Source organism: Phalacrocorax aristotelis, chromosome 3 (assembly GCF_949628215.1).
Source record: "Phalacrocorax aristotelis chromosome 3, bGulAri2.1, whole genome shotgun sequence".
Classification (NCBI taxonomy): domain Eukaryota; kingdom Metazoa; phylum Chordata; class Aves; order Suliformes; family Phalacrocoracidae; genus Phalacrocorax; species Phalacrocorax aristotelis.
The window spans coordinates 90,589,938-90,609,861 of record NC_134278.1 but is presented as its reverse complement, the minus strand read 5'-3'; the positions used below and the strand labels follow the sequence as shown (position 1 = coordinate 90,609,861).

At 40.0% G+C, this 19,924-nt stretch overlaps 1 pseudogene; it reads right to left on the bottom strand.

Annotated features, from left to right (window-relative positions):
• Positions 1-19,924, bottom strand: part of LOC142055063 (small ribosomal subunit protein uS5m-like) — a 71,142-nt pseudogene that overhangs the window by 11,867 nt on the left and 39,351 nt on the right.

Genomic DNA, 19,924 nt, shown 5'->3' with positions numbered 1-19,924 from the left:
TCCTGAGACAGCTTTCCCTGTGCAAACACCATGCACCCAGAGGTCCCTGTCACCTGCTAACTCCTGCACAAGAAAATGCAAGGAAATGGTACTATTCTTCTAAATACACACAGAGCACAATAGCAGCATATTAATGCTGTGAAATCATGCAATAGATTAGAAAATGCCAAAAACGAAGTTACCTGGGCAACCTCAATTCAATCATTCAGCACATACAGATGAAAGCAATAACAAGTTTCATTACAAAGCTTTTGAAAGAAGAGGTAGGAAGAGCTTTTTCAGAATAACATCTTTCTGCTGGAGAACCACACTTTGCTCTCTATATAAATTTTCCTCCCCTCCAAATTGAAATTAAAATTCAGCTGAAGGAACACATCCGGACTTTAATCTTTCACATAAATGAAGTTCTGCAAAACTAGTTGACTGGAAATACAGTTGTCTTATTAAAGCTCCCACATATCCCATCATTGGAGATATCTGTTCAGCTCATAATAAAAAGGAGGCTACTTACATCCAAAAGGTGGATGCTTTGCACATATATTGAAAGCAGGATTTCCTTTACTAGAGTCACATAGCAACGTGAATGCAATTTCCCGTACTCTGACACCAATACAATACATGCCTCTATTATTTGGACTATTAACTTCACAGCTATTCACAGTCTATTTCTGTAGCTGATTCTTCTTTTAATTTTGCACAGCTGTCTTATCTCTAAGTCCATTTGAGGTCTAACAGGAATTCTAATGTGCATTCGTTTGTATCCACAAGAGAATGCTTGAGAACTATCTCCTTATGGAGAAAAACTTGGCACATTCGAGGGTGCTTCTTAAATAAAACTTATCCTGCAACAACAAAAAAAAGCCTTTAACTCCTGGTATTTGAAAACTGAGTGAAAGATAAACACTATTTCCTCAATAACAGAACTGGAAACCTACAAAAAACTCATTGCTGTACAGGGTGGCTGCATAGTTCCTTTATGGATGCCTTTACAATTAAGTGGTATTAGCATTATCTTTTTAAATTCTGTCTCAGAATCTGACCCATCCCAAAAGCAAAGCAGGTACCATCAAATGAAGGACACCCAATAACTTTTGTAACTGACAAAGTGAAACAGAAAATCCTTAAGAGAAAATACAGTTTTCTGAGAATATCTGCTAGCCTTTACAGATTTTTTAAAAAGACAGTGACAGGTTGTTGATTGCTTTTTGGTGTTTTTTTTTTTTCCTTAGCGACAGTGACAACCACATCATGGAATGTCTCCTTTGGCTCTACCAGTATATGATATTAAGTATTACATACTCAGTAATACCCAATGTATTAAGACCTGGCTATATCTTTCCACTGAAGTACTAATATGTATTTGTCAGCCCTGTCTAGCCTCATCCGTTCTCTTTTGCTTGGTCGGTTGTTTGGGTTTGTTTTTGGTTTTGTTTTTTGGTTTTGTTTTTTTTTTTTTAATGCAACCTGCTTTATTAGAAAATTTACAACCATAATACAGAAACTACTTCAGCTTTCTCTACATTGAGTTTCACATCAACAGCCGTAACTGACTCAACGAAGAATTTTTCTTGCAACTTTTTACTTTGCATACAACCCCATTAAAAGCTGCAGTAGAGCGAATTCTCTTCTCCTCATTTTGTCAAGATCAATTCTGACCAACTCAAAGGCTCTTCTGGTCAAGATGGCTGAACACTTCACTTGAAGAAAGACTTGTCATTACTTATTGCAGCATTTTCCAAACTTCTGAGGAGAGGAACACGGTACAACATGCCAGGTATCAGTCATCTATGTCTTTGCTGTGAGTGATCTTACTAGGCCAAGAAGCAGTACCATAATATCAGCTGGGATCCAGGGCTACTTAATCCAATTTAGATGCTGCACTGAGATGGTCTGATTGCTTCTAGAAATAGCTTGGTCATCGCTATGCTGCATGCGTAACTGTGCTTAGAGTTCCATTACAATGAAATCAGAACTAAACTGAATGCCTCTGACCAGTATTCTTTCTCCAGTCTTTGCTGAGAAAGAAAAGAAAAAAAAGGTCTCTTTCACAGCTCGTATTACAAGATCCTTCATAATCTTATGTTTCTTTTGATTTGTCCTATTTACTTTATGCTGTAGATGGCAGTTCTAGGGTTAGACTTGAAAATGTATGCCGAAGAGACCGTTATAAAGAGTCATAACGGAGAAAGCCTACAAATGGGTCAAGCCGCAGATCACTGACGTTACTATGAGACCAGGCTCAAAGGGCCTGAGTACTCTATTTTTCCTTAAAAGTATAGTATCTGTAGGAAGCTCATAAAGTGGATTTCTTTTTTTTAATGATTAACTTCAATAAAATAAGAAAGCTTCCTGAAGAGGCTGAATCAGAAAGAAATTTAGGGTCTTCTGATTTGACAGATTCATTACGAATTTCTGAATCAAGATGCTAGCTGAGACTACCAATAACAAGCCCTTTTTAACTAAAAGCAGTAACACTTCCAAGGGACTCGCCTGAGACTTAGGGAGAAGAAAAAAAAAAAAACCCAGCCAGATTTATACTAATTCTACCTAGAAATACTAACACTAGATAGAAAATAATCCAGAAGAATGCACAACCGATCATGCTGCCCTTTGCTGCAGAGTGGTCACCGCTGTTAGTGCAAATGAAAAAAAACCCCAAGAACCCCAACAACGTGAAAATGATTTTCAAAACCAGAAAGAGAAATCCCTATCCACTGCCTTGTACTTTCTCATGACTTTATCTGCCCTACTACCCGTGGAGGCCCAGATTCATTTTAGTCAAGCACAGGCACCTCTGTGAAGAGCACACTCAGCTGTTTTCTTCTACCATCAGTGCAAGGGCATGAATGCTTCCCGGGGCACATCAGCCCACCTGCAATTCCAGGCACCTTTTGCAGGTGCCTAACTCTTTGACTTGAGAATAAACAAATACACTCTGCAGCTTAGGTGCCTAAGGCTAGCAGAAACAAATGCAAATATGCTTAGTTGAATACTTTCAGGCTTTGTTTAAAACATAAACAGTATCTACAGTAAAAAGAAACAGTGTGTACAGGAAAGCATAGATGACCCCTTCTGGTAGGATCTACCAGTCGTTAGTTCTATCACTCTAGAGTTAAATAAAAGCTGTTTTTACCAGTGGATAATATATGCTCCAAACCTAATCACATACTACTACTTTTCCCAATTTCTTTTTTTAGTACAAAACAAAGCGCCCAAAGGAATACATATATAATTTGATCATAAAGCTTACTTTTATAGAGATGAAACTCAACATTCTTACAGGTATTTCAATATTGCCCAGTGGAAAAAAAAGTAGTTGGTTTTTTTTTAAAGGTATCAAAAGTCCTTTTAAATCACCATAACTCCTGAAGTCCTATCACAAACAATTATTAATTTGGCATCTTTCACATACAGTAAATGCACATACCTGCAGCCCCTTTACCATTTCCAATAGCCACTAAGGCACTTATTGATTTTTTTTCTGCCTTCCTTTGCCTTCATACAAAACACATTTTTCACCTGAAGAAAAAATAAATTACAAAGCATCTGGTTATGGCATAGTCCAGCTGTATTTTTTTTTTCTTTAAAGAGAGTCAGTTCACCAAAGGAATTAGAGGTTTGTGATGAAACCTTACAATATATATTGTCTTTGTCAATGGGTATCATCTGCAGTGGAACACTGGCTTCAAGGCATTAAATACGTAAAGGCTGCTAAAAACCTCTACTCAGACACAGAAGTTACCTCAGTAGTTTCATGAAAATACTCCCTCTGTTGTGTTTAGCTGCACAACAGATAATGCTCTAACGCCACTATCTTCATGTGTGATTTCAATTGTGATGAGAAAACATGGAAAAATACTGAAAGTGACATTAATATCTCACTGCCTCCTTCACATTTCAACATATTTTAGAAGCACTCAGGAATTGCTCAAGGCATGTTGTTGCTCTACATGGGTTAAAACTTTGGACTGAAATCTACTTGCAGACTGCAGAAAGCAGTCTCATTACTGAGATGACAGCTGCTAAAAAGAAGACTTAATTTAAGAGAGGGGAAGGAGAAAATGGTATTTCATTCCTGGAACTAGAAACATTTAAAGAAACTCTGCAAGAAATTGAAGCAGAGATGCAAGAAAGCTATTTAGTTTGGAGTGGGGGGACACAACCACCACCAGGGAGGCAGGTAGCCTTATGGTTATCATTCTGGAAATCTAAATTTGTTTCTGCCTCTGCTACGGACTCCCCTGTGTGACTACAGACAAGTCACTGGTTTATAGTCTCCCACTTTAAATGGTCTAATATATCATCTAGGATCATTTGTCCATCTAGCTCCTGTTCTAGTTTCCTTGGTTTTGTTTATTTAAATACAGACATATATTTTATATATAGCTTATATATGGTATAATATATAAACTATATATAAAATATAAAAATATAATATATAGTATATATACATATAAAATAACATACTGGATATTGCTTGACTGTGTTAATATCTGTGTCTCAGAATTACCAGGCAAAAGATACAAATTACTTCACGATTCATTTCTCCTCTTCCCCTTAAATGCATCAGGATCTACTTTCTTGAAGCCTCAATATGATTTCCATAAATTATAACAACAGCTAAATAAAACATGCATTGTTAATACATTAATTAAGCAGTGCTCTCCCCTTTACCCTATATGTAATTCTTCAGTAAGCTAGTTTGGTTGTAGCGCTATACATCTGAAAGTAGATTAGTATAAAATACTTGGTCATGGCATAAACATTCGTACCGAAATTCACAAAAAAAAAGAAATTTCCACTGACATCACTAGGCATAGATTGGGAACGAGTGCTTCTGAAAAATTCCACCTTGCTGTCATTAAAATAAAGATGCTGTTAAATTAAGGTGCACATATACCCTAGAGAGCACTTTGAAGAAGTATCACCTTTGCTAATTGCTTATTCCAAGCCATTTTTCTTTCTGCAATCTTATTGCTTACAAGAACAATCTAAAAAAACCAAGCCCCCTAAGATGAAAGTGCCTGTGGAAATAGGCTATTTACAGAAAATGCAAAATAATGATGAAAGAAAGAAAAGAGAGTGAAGTAGAATGATCTCCTCAGGAGCATCAAGAGCATACTATTTTTGCTTTGCACGTACTTTTGTCTTCCATTGCCAATCTGAATAAGTACTTGTACAAAAAAAAAAGTTGGCATGCATATTGTCAAAAATAAAGAGTGTGATGTTTGTAGAATCTAGTCTACAAAGAAATTATTCTTTTCCCTTCCCAGAAGGTGGCAATAAAGACACACGCAATGAGCTTCTCCAGAAGCCTTCCTGAAACTGCACTTGTCAGTTGTTTCTGAGCAGCTCTGAAGGAAAATGTACTCAGTCACCCATCACAATCAGTGCTATTACATCTCTCCTGAAACGCTGTGAAGGCCTTTCAAGCTTGGTAATGTGCGCAGGCAGCCATGACTGCTGCAACAACAGTGTCCTTAGATTCTCCCCGCCACAGCCCCGTGCTTCCTTACATCAAAGAAAGCAGTGCTCTTCTGGAGTGTGCTCAGCAATGCTTCCCTTCCGTCTTGGAAATAAAGCACACAGCTGAAACCCTATCGTTAACCTGCACCATAATTAATTAATACAATATGCCACTTTTAAAACAGCATGACCTCTGAAAAGTGGCTGAAACTAAGACACAATTACCCCTATTTACTAGATTGCCACTCAAGCCAGATTTAAAGGCACTTTTTAAAATTTGAAGTGAGACGCATGCTCAACCTTAATCACAGTGTCCCTCAGACTGACACTCCTCAGTCTCCCTGCATTCCATTATCCAGTGGTGATAATGCAAATTCAGCTTTGTTCTGACAGCTGGGAAAAACCAGCATCTCTCAAATATAAAATGAAACCACCTCAAACATTTATTGGGAGAAGAAATAGCAAGCAACAGTTTCAAAGATGGAGTTTAAAGTGTGGAAATAGGCTACAGTCAAGAGACAGGCTGCTAAAGATTACTGTGATTTCAAGTATGTATCAGCTGTTGCAGTCTGTCAGAAAAAGGTAAAATCCCAACACTTCCCTATAAGCTTTGTTCTTGAAAAAGCAGAATGAATGACAGGCCAAACTGATTGCCCTTGGAAAGTCCTTCTTTCTAGCAATCACATTCTAGTCATGATTTTTAGGAACCTGCCACCTCTAGGCCACAGTCTTGGCACTTTTACTGCTGTTATCCCAGGACAGCGTCTGCACAGGCTGATCCCCTCATGGCATAAGGTCCTCTGCTCCCAATACTTCTCTAAGGTACAAGGTGAGACAAGATAAAACAAGAGCAGCGTGCAATGCTGAAAGAAAAGCACTTCCATGCAAGTGAGCCTAGAGAGGCTCAGGGATATAGCTAAAAGGCTTGGGAAGCCAGCCACCCAAAAGAATTGAGGAATAAACTTGTAAACAAAAATCAAGCCCATGTTAGCTAGCTCATGCCCCTGTCAGCCTCCTCTGTGAAAAGCACCAGGGGCAGAGCAGAATTTTACCACAGTGACAGAACATCTCCCAGTTCTATCTTAAACCTACTCTACCTAAAAATCAGAAATTGCACGAGCTGGCTGGAGGACAGAACTAGTATTGCTGACAAGTGATAAGGGTGTCATATGGCTTCCCTAAAAGTGTGGAAATGGTGGGCAGTGGCAAGGGCAGTGCTTCAGGAAAAGGCAAATTAGTCTGTCTTCTGCTATGATTACTAAGATATGACCTTCTCAAGAACAGCTAACTCTTGAATTTGTCAGTCCATACTGATGTTTAGTATGTGTTAGGGTGAGCTGAATTCAGTAGCCCAGCAGATGAGGCTGCCATAGCTCCATGTTCCCAGGTCCCACAAGTAGCAAGGTGTTAAAGGATATCAGGAGTGGACACCACCTCCCACAGGTCCGGACCCAGGACTTTGACCCGCCTGGCCACTGGAGCCCAGCCCAGCCAGGCTGAGGGTTGTGGCTGCAGGTTCAAAAAGTAGCAAAGCCAACTATGTATCCCAGAGACACACATGCAGGATGCTGACACGTCCAGTTACAGTATGTCACAGACAAGGCATTGCCTAAAACAGCACGTACATATAGGACTTGCATAAAACCTAAGTATAGACAGCCACATCTCCTTCCTCCTCGACTGGTAGAGATGGAAGTTGACTAGTGCAGGCCCACACGCCCTATTCTATAGATTCACAAGCACATGCATGTTGCGGATCCCCCAAGTACCAGCATGGGCCCCCAATCCATCTGACAGCAATGCCCAGGCCCTCTTACCTGCTTCATGGATCTTCTACTTGCCAGCTAGTCCAGCCTGGTCCTCAGTAGAAAACACAGCACTCACACACTCATCTCAAAGGCACTGCACAGTCACAGGTCCCTGTGAATACGAACAACTGGTCCTCTGCTTGCCTGACCCTATGCCCAGACCTCAGGCTTTCTACTCACTGGCTAGGCCAGCTTGAAGTTTGCTAGTAAATTACACCTGCCAAACAAACACCGGATTTGGGGCAGATACAGACCCTTACCTCCCTGCTGCCTCCACAGCAGCTGGTACCAGACAGACAGGCTTTGACCTGGAATCCTGTCCCAAGCGCCAGCACCGAGCCTCTGACTTGCTTCACTCACCCTGGTCACTCCCAGTAGCTGATTTTCAGTGGCTGGTGGCAAAGACCCCCACCTGCTCCAGTAGCTTGCACTGAGACCCCACTCTCTCTGGCTGATGACACCACAAGTCAGGGGGGGCCATACCCCCAGTTTGATTACAGTTGCTGGCACCAGTTTCACTCCCACTGGTCCCCTCATGTCGCTGGCACTCTGGGCTCAAATTCTGTAGGATGCTCCCTAGATCCCAAGAACTATGGCCCCTCCAAATACTGATGCTAGGACCCTCACTTTTTCCAGTAGCTGACACCAGAGGCCACAGGGCACCCACATCACCAGTCAGATTCCAGCTGCTGGCCCAGTGTCCACTCAACACCAGTCCTCCCAAGAAGTCATTGCACTTAGTCCCTGCAGACTTCACACACACACACGACAAAGAGATATGACAGCGATAATTATGAAAGGATTTAATAAGAAGACAGACTGTGGTGATCAGGCACAGGGCTCAGGTAAGTGCAGGGACTGGCCCCAGCTTAAATGCAGCCAGCTCCTTTTACACTCCTTTCTGCCTATTCCTCCTTCGTTCTTCCCCAGACCCTTCCAACGCACATTCCTTCACCAGTTTGCATAGTTCTGGCAACACCTCTCCGACATCGTGGACCCTCAGGTTTGCATCCTTATCAGCTGCAAAGTACTGGTTTGCCTGCAGCTTTTTGATAGCCTACCAATGAGTGTGACCAACAAGGTTTGTTTCTTTTCTTTGCCCCCATTATGCTTGTCTATCAGGTTTGTGTCTCTGTGTATTTTGCTTGCAGCTTTCCCCTTTCCTTAGCATCCCACTGGACCTCTATCAGATAATCTTAATGAAATAAACACTCTCACATTCCACATACCCTTAGCAATTAGTGTGGCTGACTAGGTTTGGTTCTCATAACCACCTGCCTTATAGTTTGTCAGTCAGGTTTGTGTCTCTGTATGTTCTCTTCTACAGCTTCTCCCTTATTCCCTTTTTACATTGGAAAGGTCCTTAACCATGCACCCTTAAAGGAGGAGATACTCTCCATCCATGTACCCATAAAGAAAGCTGGGAATGCAATCCCAGCGGGCACAGACATAAACACACTTATACAACACATATATGCACATATACACAGCAAGTCCTACAGATCAACCCAAACAGAAATGAACAGCACTCACACAAACAGCACTAACAGCCTCATTCCATTTCTCTCTCCCCCCGATCAGGACGAAGGTCCATTAGTGGGAAAGATATATACTCTAGTTGCTGGCACTTAGACCCCCCTCCATAAGCATACATGCACACAGTAAACAAGAACCCCTGGCCCAAGAAAATGGTTAGAAATTGAGTTTAATAAGAAGTCAGGAGAGACTGTACTGATCAGACACAGGTCATGGCACGACACGCATACTGACCAGCCCTGCTTACATGTAAGGCTATCTTATCTATCCCTTATCCCTCTATTTTCCCACTTATTCCTTCCCAGATCACCTAGATCTCTCCCTTGCTCTCCCTTTGTTTCCTGCCCTAGACATCCCATAAGTCTTGTGTAATACTGAAATGCTCTTCCCCTGCATTCCATAATGTGTCCCTTACCCCTTGGCAGTAAGCCCCCCTCAGACTGTGGGGTGCTCTGGAGAGCCTCATCTTGACAGACATCAGCCCTGGGCCATGGGGCCGACGATACCCCATACAGCCCCAGAAGGAGCCAAACAGGGTGCCTTTTTCTCCGAGTCTGTAATTTTGGTTGCCTCGCCTGCCTCTGTGCCCCTCTGGTCTGTGCAGATGAGCCACTGATGCGGTTACGGCTCTCCTGTGATGGTCCTGGGAGGAGTGCCGGCAGGGTGTTAGTCGGGTTCCTATACCTGCTATGCCTCTGCGCTCCTTTGTGTGTCAGCGGACAGGCCTTTTAGCACATACCTTAACAGTCAGTACTGTCTCCATCTTGGCCATCGGTAGAATGAATAAAGTACTTCTCTCTCAAAGAGTTTGATTCAGTAGCTATAACCTCTGAGAAGCAGGAAGATTAGAACCAGCCATCCTGTTCACAGTGCATCTGTCCCCCAAGGACATGGCAAGTGATGAAACAGCAATACAGAAAATAACCTGGACTCCTACCCCTGTTGTGCTTTAACCCCAGTTGGCAACTAAGCACCACATAGCTGCTCGCTCACTTCCCCCTCACCTTGGTGGGATGGGGGAGAGAATCAGAAGGGCAAAAGTAAGAAAACTTGTTGGTTGAGACGAGAACAGTTTAATAATTGAAATAAAATAAAACAATAGTAGTAACAAGTTGTGATGAAAAGAAAAACAACAAAAGAGAGAGAGAGAGAGAGGATCAAAACCAAGGAAAAAGAAGTGATGCAACTGTTCACCACCTGCTGACCAACACCCAGCCTGTCCCTGAGCAGTGATCACTGCTCACTGGCCAACTCCCCCCAGCTTATATACTGAACATGATGTCATATGGTATGGAATATCCCTTTGGCCAGTTTGGATCAGCTGTCTTGGCTGTGCCCTGTCCCAGCTTCTTGTGCACCTCCTCCCTGGCAGAGTATGGGAAGCTGAAAAGCCCTTGACTTAGCATAAATGCTGCTTATCAACAACTAAAACATCAGTGTTATCACATTATTCTCATGCTAAATCCAAACCACAGCACTATACCAGCTACTAGGAAGAAAATTGACTCTATCCCAGCCGAAACCAGGACAACCCCTCACTCAGCAAAACTGATGAAAGTTTTTGACCAGGTACTCGAAGTGTTTTTCATGTGGGCTGATTCATCACAGCTCTAGGATAAACCCCAAGTGGAGTTCTCATCCAAATTAGTAATGAGCGCAATCTGCAGAGAAACTATTGACTAAACTATTTTTAGTGTTGATAGTTTTCACATGCGTGAAACTCTTGTTGTATAACTCACTAGGAAAAATAATATAGCTCAAATGCCCTACTGACACAGCATGTGTCTAAACGTGGCTTCATACTATAGCTCACATCTGAGTACAAATTCTTTAGATTAACCCACGATAACACATGCTCAAAGCCACACTACTTCTGAAACGGCTTTGTTTCCTTTTCAGGGGATGATCCATAATCATCACCAATTATAATTCAGTTTAAAGCTTCTGAATGTTCCAAATGCCAATTATTTTATCCACACAGGCTGACAGTTAAAAGAGATAAAAAGATTGAATTATTTAATCAGTAGAACCAGTTGAAGGTAGCATCCCTAAACTTTGCTTTAAAGGCAGGCCAAAACTCTTGAGAACCCTAAGAATATCAGAAATACATTCCAATGTACAGCTCTGACCCCTCATTCTTTCCCATGACAAGCTGCTTCAGGTGCTATCTTAAAAACCGACTCAAATTTTCATTGTCAAACTCAAGACACTGTCAGTATCATCCAGGGAACAGAAAACTTCCCTGTAGATCTAAAAGCAAAATCCAGAGCTCCAATAGTCCAAAAGTACTTCTGAGTCAACATCTCATTTGAAGTAAATTATTACTCAGAGAGTATCCTGTATACCACATAATTATTCAGTCAAGGATGTCAAACACTGGATCTCAGACACTGTAATTTCAAATTTCATGCAGCATTTCCTTTTCACAAGCCTTTTTTATTGCAGCCTTTGCAAAAACAATAGCTAGGAAAACAATTTCCAATGACTTATTACAGGAAATGAAGGTTTCAGACTGCATATTAGGGAATATTCTTTTTGTCATAAGCAGCAAGTCTGCCAAGATTAATTCCGTGGTCTTAAAACAAACACGTACTCGTTGTTTTTTTGCTACTTCATGGAAAGATGAAACTATGGCCTTATATTCTGTTAACAACCTGCTGCTGCACTTAGACAATTTATTTTTGTTAAGTGGATGCAAAACAAATGACAAAATGAGTGATACAGTTATAACTCTCTTCTGCGTTAATATTCCCTACAGATAACTCTCTACAGTTGCATGCACTTTTGTGACAATACATTTAGAAGGACTTAAGACAAGGACCTTCATATCATTTTGACCCAACAACCTTTGTTTTTCTGACTTTACCCCTGCCACGTGCCAGCATAAAGCTACTGTTTCTAAGATAAGTCAATTCTCTGTGGCTTGGTGACACTCTTTCCTAGTGTCACTGTCCCTGAACAGTCCCAGAACAGAATGAGAGTCACCATACAACCAACTGACTCTACTGTCCCACTGATATTTGCCAAGGGCTGGATTCAGATGATTAAATAAGTACAGGTGACATTCAACTGCAAGAAAATAGACCTTGAAACTCCTGCTAATCTTTTCCAGCTAGGAATAGTGACTGTTCACTCTACTCCTGCTCAGATTTTGGCTAAGACACAGCTCAGGCTAAGGCCTGACGTATGCTGGCAGCAGCTCCACTAGGTCGAAGTGAGGGCAACATGATGGCAAACACAATGGCCAAGGGGGGGCTAAAGGTCATTATGCAGCCACTGCCACCTGCAGCTTGCCATCCCCAGCAGCCATCATCCTTGCATACCGATTGTCTGTCAGCTTCTTCAGAATCCCCTAACTCATGGCAATGGTACAGACCAAATTTCCAAGCTGGATGGTATAGATTTGTCAGCTTACCCAAAAATATTTTGAAGTCCAACAGCAGCCAGACTGCTGAGACTTTTGTGTTTCCCAGTGTGCCACAGGGGATGCCCATGCCATTGCAGAGGAGGAAGGATGAGCACTCTTACTGTTGGTTTGGCAACTATTTTGCTCACAGGTACACGAGTTACAAGTTGCAAGTTACGAATTACAGGACTTTTGCGTTAGAAACCTCATTAAATATATTATGAACCAGTGAATTCATGTGTTCATATTAGTCAGTACAAAGGGATTTGAGTGCTTGTTTGATATGTGCGTGTGTTTTCCTTGCTAGTAAGCTCACAAAATAAAGTCTAATTTACACAGTACGTTGCCTTGCAAATTTGAGCAATCCAAATGGGCAGCATATGGGCCGCACAACCTGCATCAGATGCAAGTTGTGCAGACCCTGATCAGAAAACTGCTTTTTTCCAACTGCTCTCTTCAGCCTTGCTTCTCCAAAGTGCCACGCGACAGTTGAGGTAAATGCTGCATCCAAACAGGTCTCAGACAATCAAAACAAGCATGCTTGAATCCAGCTGAATGTCTGAATAAAACAGTGGAAGAACAAGCAAATGACCAAACTCACTTGTCAGAAACCACCAGCTTTAAGAAATTACAGGTTTTGCATGAAGTCGTGCCACATCAGGACTCGAATATGAACGGAGAGAGAAAGGCGTAGAACTGGGCTTCATTTACTGCACACTACCTTGATTATAAGACAAAAGTATTTCTTCTCAGAGGCCTTCTGCAGGGTTCATCGCTAACTCAATTCCTGGGAAAATGCGTATGCTTTTCAGAATATCCACTGAATTACCCACTCAATGCAATTTACTTGGACTGATTCTATCTAAGGAAGATCGAGTTAGTTATTTTTACTATGCAAGTGTTAAAAAAAGATCTCTTTTGTCCTCTTCTATTGCCTCCCTTCCCACACTCTTAGAAAGTTAAACCAACAAACAAAAACCACGCAAACACCCAAAATACAAAGGTCCAAATACAGTTTTACCTATAAAATCAGAAAGAATGATCTATAACCCTGAACTAAAATAGCAACATAAAATGATTTTGTATTTCAGGGACCAAAACGGATAGTACCAACATCCCAGGACCCAGCTCATGACATACGAAGCTCTGTATATAAACCAAAGCACCAGTGTATTTGTATCTGCAGAAAGCAGCATTAAGGATAGTATCAGTCTCTTCATGTTGCTGCCTTTTGCACCCTTTCTCTGTACAAACTGAGTGTATTGCCTGACCTGCACTTCTTTAGCAAGTCTATACCTTTCTGTAATTTAACATTCAAACAGAATTCAATCTTTCTTTTGTTTAAAAATGGAAGTACCATATCCTAACCATCTAGCTGAAAAAGGGAACTGTTCTGCCACTGGAAAGATTGCACTGACCCAGCTACAAGGGGCCATGCTTGCACAAAATTCTTCAAGTAAAGTTCTCTTTATTAGAAACAAAAAAGCATGACCATAATAGTGAGTAATCAAAAGGCAGAATTTTCACACCTGGCAGAGGACAACTTCTGTGTTGGACAAAAAAACCCAGAGATCTACCTTTTGCAAAGGGCATAATTTATAACTTTATTTTCTCCCTTACCAAGCTCCTCTTCATGAAAGAGATTCAAAGCCTCGTGTTATGTGCTTTCAGACCTTACTGATTACTAGGTCTTACTTTCTAATATTGATTGCACTACAAGAAAAATACTATCATAACACATGACATCATGTAGGCTACTTCTTTTTACTATGTTACTATGTTGATTTTGGAGAGAAAAGAAAAATCCATCTGAGGATGGATGATACACCAAATGAAGCCTTCCAGTTAATAAGAACGGCGTATATCAACAACTGTAAATTGTCATTACCATTATTATTACATTATGTTAAATGACAGTAAATACTGCCACTAGTTTTATTCACAGAAATTCTTCTTATGCATAATATATGAGCAAAACAGGAAATGTGCCTTCAGGTTGGCAGGGAAAGAAAGAAACAGTCCAAGTAGCACAAGTCACCTACTCCAAGTAATGCAATTGTCTATAAGAAAGACAGAAACAAAACCAATACGCAGTCCCTGCTGCTGCCCCTTAACACTTACTCAAGCTAGCTTTTTCTCTGTGACAACTTTAGCTCTACTTTACATGAAAATCTGATCTTGTCTGTACTGTATTCTACAAGCAGGGAAAAATCAAGTTAGCTTTTCTGTTTCTACACTATAAGAAAACTCTTCAATAAGCAATTTCTCTCACAGCAAGGGAGCACAGCCTTTTTAGTAGCAAAATCACACCAGAAAGTGGCTTTTGTATCTTTGTTCATAAGACAGTCCTTTAAAAATGGCTTTCAGTTTCCTGCTGCAAAGTATAATTTCCCAGCAAACATTATTTTAATCTCCTGTACTGTTGCGAAAATAAAAATTATGGAAAAGACATAAAAATAGCATCATGTATGCCATCTATTTAAATTAAGAATGCTAAAGAAGATCTGTTTATTTCAAAACTCATACCTGCTATCAGAAAATTATAGGACTTAATTACCATGAGCTAACTGCTTGCTTTGAATTTAGAAGCTTTTTTTGCTGCTGCTGCTATTTTTCTGCAAAAAAACCACTCCTCTCTCTCAGTTCACATTTGTGGCAATCTCATTTAACACTAGAGCCCCAGCCTGCTTCTAAAAGCTTTTTTATTTTTCAGATATAATAAAGCATTGAAACACATTTCTATAGCACATGGAAGCACTGCACAGCAACTCACTTTGTTGTTTAATCTAATGAATTTGACTGTAAATAATTATGCCAGCACAAAACGGCCAACTTTAGTAAATTCCTACTGTGGTATCCAAACTGACAGTCAGTTGTGACATGTCACAGAAACAAAATAACAGCCACTTTTCTGCAATGTGTCCTTTCAATTAACTGAAAGCTCTGCCAACTGCAGGGCTCATTAAGTAAAATCACTTCCTTTATGAGCGGTGCCCATGCAACTCAACTATTACAAGTTGCCTTCCAACACAGACACAGCTGAAGGCTAAGTGGTCCAAATGGTCTTTGCTACATCAGAGTCAAAGCCCAGAGAGCCCAGTCTGCTCCAACAACTCATTTACTTAAAGAACTTTAACAAATTGTGTGGGTTTTCCAAAACCCACCTCAACAATCTACTGTGTGTAGAGCTACTGCTGATCTAAGAGGAACTAAAAAAAAAAAAAAAAAGAGAAGGCTTTCTGATATTTTAGCATCTCAAGTGAAACTGGACACGTGTGGTTTTAAACGTAGGAATAACGTGTTTTGCATGTTAAAATAAGAATGCATAAAATGTGAGCACTTACACATGATCAGATGATCACCAGCTTTTTTCCCAATAATACTATCCTTTAAAAGCTGTTTTGGAGAAGTCTAGACATACGCACACTAGCATATGCAATAAGGTATGGAAGCATGCAACGTACTTATTATTGCAATAAACCACCTGTGACATTAAGTGCAAGTTTGCTACTCATTTTATTTTCTACCTCTCTAGGCACCAATGACAAATCTGACAAGAATATATTAGAGATACTTGAGAGAACAAAAACTCTTGATACCAAACTCATTTGTATAGGTTTATATTCATGTCTGTTTAGATACACAAAACATATAGAGCATTAAATATGAACTGCCAGTGAAGGTCAGATCCTTTCATAAATGTTATCTTAAGATTTAGACTGAGTACACGCATTAATGGAAAAGATATCCTTCATTAACTTTCATTTCATTTGTTCTTGTGCATACCAGTATCACCTCACACATTCTGTTGAGGACTCTGGAAAGTAAAAATTGATCTTAAATAGCAATTTAGTTTTAAAATAAATATTTATCATATCCAGAGAACAATATAGCTTTGTCAAGATAACAGAAGGGACTCTACAAATACTCATCTTACTCTAAGGTCTAAGTGCTGGAATACTAAAAAAAAGAAAAAGAGATGAGAACTTAATTCAGGAAAAAAATTACTCAGGCAGCAAGGCAAAGAAAGGTCTATAAAAAAGTTTAAAGATGTTAGGCAAAAAAAACTGAAAAAGAAACTATTTTTCATTTGCAAGGATGTTATCGCCACTGGAGCAGCAGATACTGGAAAGTGATTTTGCTCAACATCTTCATACCATCGAGTAGCCGAAACATCTGAGACAATGCCTGCATAATGCTGTTTCAGGGCAAACAGACTATAAGAAAGAAACATGAGCTCAGTGATGGAGGGATTCGCTACGTTTTGGGGGAGAGGGGACTCTAGAAATGAGGAGAAGTAAGGAAATATATTTTTAACTCAGGTAGGACATTTGGTAGAGTCCTTTGGAAGTTCTAACAGGGCAGCATTGCCCTCAAACGCATCCAAAACAGAAAAAGAACAGTTCATCTGCTCCGGGTATATATATCTGCATACATACAGATATATATATATCTCCGCATACATATATATATATATATATGGACTAGATTACAGGCTAGTCCCAGCTGCTGCTAGGGAGGAAAGCACTCCTGTTCCCTCCCATCACATATACTAAGAATAGTACAGATCTACTTTCACCTCATTGTAGGGTCAGATGAAAACCTGGGAGCCAAGTGCATATCTTTGAAGGTAAATCTGCCCTAACCTTAATAATTAAATTACTTATGAAGTAAGAAAAAACTGGCGTGCACAAAGATGTCCTACAGATTAAATGAAATGCACCTGAAAAGTCTTCAAGAATCATAGGAAAATGTCTTAGAAGGTTACCGATTTTGTCTCCCCACCCTCTCTTGACAGATTTATGCAACTTGCTTTTAAAAATCTCCAGTGACAGACATCCCATATACTCCCAGACAATCCATTCTAGTATTCAACTTTTCCATTTGCAACTCATTCTTCTCTAAATTTCTAAATTTCCCTCACTCATTACGTTAATTCGTTGCTTCTTATCCTTACTACAGCAGACACATAAACTAGCTTATTCCTTTCCCCTTCGGAGGATTTTTAAAAATCTATAAACCAACTCATGACTTTTAATTACCCAGTCTGACATCATTGTTTCCCATGTCTCGGAAGATACTCAAAACCACTGCAACAAGCAAGGATTTTAATACACAGGATTAATCTAGAAATCATTCAAGCTGCTGGGTGGATTCCCTACTGACGGTCATCACAGCACAACGCAGGAAGATAATCAAGGATAAAGAAACCCATAAGCTCATTTATCAGGACAGGAAAGAACCTTGAGAGGCTCTTTTGGAGTAGAGCTGTCAGTCAACTCAACTTCTGACTTGCCCGATTATTCTTTTAACTTTCAGAGTTTCTCTTTAAAGAAATGTTTCTCATATTCCCTCTCTCCCAATCAAATACTTGAAGTAACTCACTTTCCAACAGGCTACACTTGTACACAGTTTAAAAGACCTGAATACTGCTTGCAGTTATATTAACTTTGTTCTTACTCTTGCACTCAGTACAGACTATTTATTAGTTACTCAAGACCATTTAACAGGTATTTAATTTTAATTCTGGCAACTAGGTAATTCTACCTACTCTGGCCACATATTTTTCAATTAAGACAATGGATAGGCTCCTGTAACACAAAAATTCTCAAATGTTGGTGAAAGTAATTTCTGCATAAAACATTTCTTCATGGAAAGTACCTGACCAAGGAATGGCAAATCAATTTCAAGAAAAGGCAGTTGACCATCATTCCAAAGACAAGTGACACAAACGGTGACAGGGACTTGAGAGCTAAAAACAAAAGGACAGAAAACTTTGCCTCCATGAGAGATGTGGTTCACAGCTGATATTCAGTGCTTCTGGTTCCACCCTTTATCCTAAGCCTCTAAATAACAATACTCTTACATGGTGCCTTATTAAAGTACTTTATTTATTTCCCTAACTTAAAGCATCTGCTTTTTTCTCAGAAGAAACAGTGACGGAAACTAGATACTCATGTAGCTTTAAGGTCTCTCACACATTGCATCCTATTCTTAAACCTATGCAGCCTTGTGTTGCAATGAACCCTGCAAAACTGGTAGATAAAGGGACTTTACGCTCTATACATTTGATCCTGTTCTGGACTGGGACATGGCCATCTCCTTCCCTCTTTGACTACAACCCCATTTAAAGGGCAACCTTTTCCTTTCTCTCCAAACCAACTAAACACTTGATTTCACAGTGCTTTAGGCAGCAGCTCTGATTTTATTGTCAAGGGACTGGTTCACTTTTTCCTGTCTCAAAAGGGAGATGTTTGGCCACATTCCAAGAAAAATGCAATCAGACATAAGGTCTGGCAAGAAAATCAATGTTTGGCATTTATAGCTTGTTTAGAAATATGCAGTGCAGAAGACAGTTGCAGTCCCAAAGAGATTAAAATCTGAATATGAGATTTTACTATGACCACAATGCAAAATCCTGAGACAGAATAACCGTTTTCAAATGCATCCTACTAATTAAGAACGTGTTACTCCTTGCCAGTTTTGTCAGATCAAGGATTTAAAAAGGATTTGCATGAAGAAAAAACAGTTGTTCCAACAGTATATGGCAGTGCATAGTAGTGGACAGAGAGAGCGTGATCCCTTCCAAAAAGGGCATCACTGGTGAGCTTTGGTAGTGGAACACAAGATAACATGCTGTGAGTGAAACTAAAAAGAAATTCAAACACAGATACTTTGGAACAAATACCTTGTCTGGATTGAAATACAACAGATTATTGGCTAAAAACACAGGCAATGTTTCACAGAGCTCTTTGGTAAGAGAAGCTCTAGTAATGACAAGACTAAAGTGATGAACCATCACCTCTACCCATTTAAAATTGCATAACAACTCAATGGAGAGTCACTTTATTTTGTAGTGATAAAAGGGTGTCAACATTGATATTAAGCAAAAAGACCTGATGCGCATCTATCAGAGAACGTGTACTGACTCAGGTTAATACCTTGGCTCTCAGATTGCGAATAGAAATGAAAGAAGTCTCTTTTTAAAAGCAGCAGTTAGACTAGTATAGTTTTTCAATAATAAATCAGTTAAATATTAATTGCAAATGAAAGTTCTGATGACAATCCTGAAAGGAACATAAATCTAATAAGCAATTTAATCTGTAGGTAAGTAAATAACATGAGAGTGTTCTTAAGTGACAAATTTACACAATTGGTCATAGCCAACACAGGTTCATGACATGAAAGTCCTATTTAACTAACTTGATTTCCTTTTATGACAAGGTCACCTGTCTAGTTGACCAAGGGAAGCCAGCAGATGTGGGGTTTTCATATTTTAGCGACGCTTTTGATATTGTCTCTTACAGTATCCTGCTGGACAAAATATCCAGCATACAGCTAGACATGTCCATACTATATTGGGTGAACAACTGGATGACAGGTCGGGCTCAAAGAGTTATAGTGACTGGGTTTACCTCAGGCTGGTGGCCACTCACCAGTGGGGTTCCCCAGGGCTCAATTTTAGGGCCAGCGCTCTTTAATATTTTTATAAGTGATCTGGATGCAGGAGTCAAATGTACATTAAGTAAGTTTGCCAATGACACTCAATTAGGACGAACCCCGGACTCCCTTAAGGATAGAGAGGCCTTACGAGAGAATGGGATAGACTAGAGAGCTGGGCAATCATCAATCATGTGAAATGTAACAAAAGCAAGCGACATGGTAATCCTGGTTATACATATAAATTGAGGAATAAGACGCTGGATAC